The following is a 5,184-nucleotide window of genomic DNA, read 5'->3' as shown; positions in this document are numbered from 1 at the left end:
ATCACGGTGTTGGCCCCTCCTGTCCTTCCACCTTCCCTGTCATCACGGTGTTGGCCCCTCCTGTCCTTCCACCTTTTCTGTGTTATCACGGCGCTGGCACTATTGCAAGATCTCTGTATCACAGGTGATCTTGACCCCACACTCCTATTTCTTCTAATCGTTTTTGAAAATAATAGCTACTGGACTGTAAAATGGTATAGCCACTTTGGAAAAAAGTCTGGTGGTTCCTTAAACATAGAATTACCATATGACCGAGCAATTCCACTCCTAGGTATATACCCGAGAGAAAGGAAAACACGTACCCACACAAAAACTTGTACATGAATGTTCACAGCAGTATTATCCATAATAGGCAAAAGGTGGGAACAGGCGAAATGTCCATCAACTGGTGAATGGACAAACAAAATGTGGTCCATCCATACAATGGAACATTATTTGGCGACACAAAGAAATCGCGTTCTGATACCCGCTACAACATGGACGGACCTTGCACACGTTATGCTAAGTGGAAGAAACCAGGTGCAGGGACCACATGTTGTCTCATTCCGTTTCATATGAAATATCCAGAGCAGGGAAATCTATAGAGACAGACAGTACGTTAGTGGTTGCTCAGGGATGAGGTGGGGAGATGGGAAGATGGAGGGCTGATAATAAATGGGTACGGGGTTTCTTTTTGGGGTGATGAAAATGTCTTAACATTGACTTCGGCGATCGTTGCGCATATCTGTGAAAATGCTAAAAACCACTGAATTGTACACTTTTCTTTGGGAGGGGGAGGAGTTGTTTACTTTTGAGGGGGGAATCTGCTTTATTTGGCCCGCTGGAAAATGCAAGGAAGTCCGATTTGTTGTAGCCAGACAGAATTCCCTCTCCCCTTTCCCCCCCTTTGTCCCCAGCCCTAACTTGTACGCTTCCAGAAGCACAGGAGAGAGGTTACTGCTGAGGAGAGGGCAGGTACTGGTTCAGGAAGCACCACTGGGGACTGCAATGACCTCGCGAATCATGCTCGCGCCTTGCAGCGTCGCCAGCACCAAGGTGAAGATCGTGGCTGTCTCGACCACCGTGGTACCCAAGTACCTGGCGTGCTGTCTCTCCCAGAACAAGCAGCAAAAAAAACTTTGGCGAATGAGTGAAAACAACATATGACATATGACTCTAACTACATCCCCCAGCTAGGCCAGAAATTGGTATTTGATGCTGTTGCTTATTCACATCTCCTGCTCAAAAGCACATCCCATACAGTCCAGAGCCACTAGGAAAGTCACTGTGCTCCGAGTCTCCCCTGATGTTGTCTCTGTCATTTTGTAAAGTAAGCCACATGTTTGCAAGTATTTCTCTGAAGGAGCCATGGTGGTGCAAACGGTTAGGCACTCAGCTGCTATCTGAAAGGTCGGCGGGTTTGAACCCACCCAGTGACTCCGTGGGAGAAAGACCTGGTGATCTGTTCCCATGAAGATTACAGCCAAGAAAACCCATGGGGGCAGTTCTACTCTGTCACATGGGATCTTTATGAGTCAGAATTGACTCGATGGCACCTAACAACAACAACAAAGAAATAGATAAAATTATCAGCAGTGCAATCCACAGGGGAATCCTGGCAGTATACCAGCATCTGTGCCGGGACCACTTCTGCTATACATACGAGGACCTTTCTGTGGTCCTCGATTAGCCATGAATCAAAAAGTCATTCACATTGAACTTGTCAAGAAAAGACTCACTACTGGCACCGTGGAAAGCACACACTGCATCGTTGGGCAGCTGGTGGGCCAGCTTGCTTCACGGTCTCCTTCTGGGTTTCCCCGGGACGGGTCCACCGATGAAGAAATCTTATCTTTCTTAGCTGTGGTGAGCTTTCAGACTTGCCACACTTCCTCCTGGGGGCGGAACGGAGCACGTTCTTGTGCCCTGGGTTGTGCAGAAGTGGTCTTAGATAAGAGAGCCCAAGTGCTGATTTCTGCAGGGTTCTCACCCTGCATTTTAGGGAAGTGTCCTGGGCCCCCTTTGCACCCGGCACCGCGAGATGTTTTTCTTCTTTTTTTCTCTTGCTGTACTTGAACTTTAGCTTGAAACAGTCCCTAGTGCTTTGCTTCAGGATTGTTTTCTTCCTCTCTAAACCAAACCAAGCCCATCGCCACTGAGTCAGTTCCAACTCACAGCGACCCTACCGGACAGAGGAGAACTGCCCCCATAGGGTTTCCAAGGAGCAGCTGGTGGATTCAAACTGCTGACCTTTTGGTTAGCAAATGCCCTCCTGTCAAATACATGAAGTCTTCCATGTTGTGGGGCTGGGAACCAATGTCACAAAACAATATGTGTACTAACTGTTTAATGAGAAGCTGGTTTGTTCTGTAAACCACCATCTAAAGTGCAAAGAAAAAATAATAAATTTCTACAATTCTTAATTAAAAAAAAAAAACTGAACTGTAAAAAGACTTACAAAAAAGGGAGAAGCCAAACTGGAAATAGATAAAACAAATATAGAATGCTGCTGGAATTTAAGTTTGTATAAAAGGAATAAAAGGGTAAAAAGGGCTTATGAGAAAAAATAAAAGCCAAAAAAATAAATAACTTAAAAGAATAAGAAATGAAAAGCTATTTAAAAGAACCTGAATATGAACACAGTATTTCAAACAGCTCTCACAGATATAAGTAAGTAGTATAAGATGCAAAAGAAGACCCACGGATGCATAAAATGAGAAAAAAAGATACGTCAGTCCATTAAATTTTTCTTTAAAATAAATGGCAAAAAAAAAATTAATATGTGGTAGTAAGTTTTCTGGAGCCCTGGTGGCACAGTGGTTAAGAGTTTGGCTGCTAACCAAAAGGTCGGCAGTTCTAATCCACCAGCTGCTCCCTTGGAAACCTTACGGGGCAGTTCTACTCTGTCCCATAGGTTCGCTATGAGTTGGAATCAACTCCACAGCAATGGGTTTTGGTTTCAATGGCTAAAGGGCCCTGTGGAAGCCATTGGGTTGCCTTGCGTGTCCACTGTCTGCCTTTGTCAGTGCACGTAGACTTGTTTGGGGACCAGCCCACTTATCACAGGCTGTCTCAGTCATCTAGTGCTGCTATAACAGAAATACCACAAGGGGATGGCTTTAACAAACAGAAATTTATTCTCTCACTGTCTAGCAGGCTCGAAGTTCAAATTCAGGCTGCCAGCTTCAGGGGAAGGATTTCTCTCTCCGTCGGCTCTGAGGGAAGGTCCTTGCATTCAATCTTCCCGGGTCAAGGAGCTTCTCAGCGCAGGGACCCCACGTCCAAAAGGACATGCTATTCTCCTGGCTCTTGTTTCTTGGTGATATGAGGTCCCCCTGTCTCTCTGCTCGCTTCTCTCTTTTATATTTCAAGACATAACTTAGTCTTGTACATTGAGTCCTGCCTCATTAACAGAACTGCCTCTAATCCTGCCTCACTAACGTCATACAGGCAAGATCCACAACACACAGGGAAATCTCATCAGATGACAAAATGGTGGACAATCACACAATACTGGGAATCGTGGCCCAGCCAAGTTGACACACATTTTGGGGAAGCACAATTTAATCCACGACACAGGTACTTCAAGCTTTTAATGCTTTGGAGAATTATAGCAGCCATATGCTGCTTCCCAGGTAAGAACGGTACACTTTAAATGGGTGAATCGTATATCATGTGAATTAAATCTTCATAAAGTTGTTTAAAAAATAATAGACGCTCGTCATAAAACATGTGGGATGTTAGAAATGCATAAAAAAGTATATTACCTTCAAGAAGGGGACAGAGAAATCTTGACTTAGTGACAAAGAAACCAGAGGAAGCATTTGCTGGGTGTGGGCATTTCGAGGAACAGAGGGAGGATATTACCCAAGAATCAATTACACAAAGGCCCCACTCGTTGCGCGCTGCAGTGACCCCTCTCTCTCTCCACAGCCAAGGTCAACGCCTCTCCCACCACTAAGTCGTCTGTCCTTGAGTCTGCAAGAGTCTCTTCCCCTTTGCATCTCCTGACACACTCGCTCGCCACCCACACATTCCCACACATGAACCTGTCTTTCATTTTCTCTCACGTCTTTTCCTGTCTCCCCGCTTCCCGTGGGAACGCGAGTGTGTACTTCCTGAGAACGGGAGCCCAGAGGCGCTATGGGTCTCCAGCCCGAGCACCACTCACGTACGCTACCTGCAATGAGATATTCCTTCTTTCCTCCAATGTCCAGCGAGACCCCGCACACGGCCGAGGATGGGGCGGTGTAGATAAACTCGATATCCTTGTCAGGCCCCTTAAACATCTGAAAAAGAGGAGACAAGGCAATGTCAGCAGAAGCCAGGCTGTCAGCCAGAGGGTTCCATTCCCACCAGAACGTGACGGACCAGCCCAGCCTCCACCACTGTTTCACTGCAAAGGAGGAAGACGCAGCAAAGGAGGACAGAATGTCTAAAGGGGACAGGCTAGGGATGAGCACCGCTATTACAAATGATGCTCAGCAGGGTGGGCATACTAGTCACCCGGAGGGAACCTTCTCAGACTACACATCTGAGAATGCGGTCATTTCAGATGTGTACCTCCAGGTGATTCTGGCCCAAAATGGGGAACCACTAAAAAAAAAAATAACAGTTTTCAAGGTGAGGATTCCGACCCATGGCAACTCCATGTGTGTCAAAGTAAACTATGCTCCACAGGGTTTTCAACGACTGATTTTTGCAAGGAGATCACCAGGCCTTTCTTCCAAGGCACCTCTGGGTAGAGTCAAACCTCCAGCGTTTCAGTTAGCAGCCGAGTGCATTAACCATTTGCACCACCCAGGGACTCCGAGGAACCACCGCCTTTGTAGGTTCCTGGGAAGGTTGATGGACCATTGACTACTTGACAGGTGGGAGCAGAGAGGCCCCTGGAATTAGGATGTATCCCGTGGACAAGCAGGGTTCGACTTCTCACACCTGATTTACTAACAGCCTCTCAGGAACACACACATACCAGGGTGAAGGGGGCATGGTTTCAGGGCCCTGGACAGGAAGTAAGGGAGCCCGGCCAGGGAGTTCCTGCTGCCCCCACTGTGGGGCAGGACAGGAAGGGACATAAGGGCGGCCTGAGAGCTGCCCTCCACTCTGGCTTTGGGGGTGTAACCCCATGGAAGCTGTGTGTGTGTTTGCACGCCCTGGGGGGTATGGGGAACACTGACAGTTACCACCGCTACCATGTTACAA

This window comes from Trichechus manatus, unplaced genomic scaffold (assembly GCF_000243295.1).
Source record: "Trichechus manatus latirostris isolate Lorelei unplaced genomic scaffold, TriManLat1.0 scaffold00028, whole genome shotgun sequence".
NCBI classification, from domain to species: domain Eukaryota; kingdom Metazoa; phylum Chordata; class Mammalia; order Sirenia; family Trichechidae; genus Trichechus; species Trichechus manatus.
The sequence above is the reverse complement of the archived record's forward strand: the minus strand, read 5'-3'. Positions refer to the sequence as shown.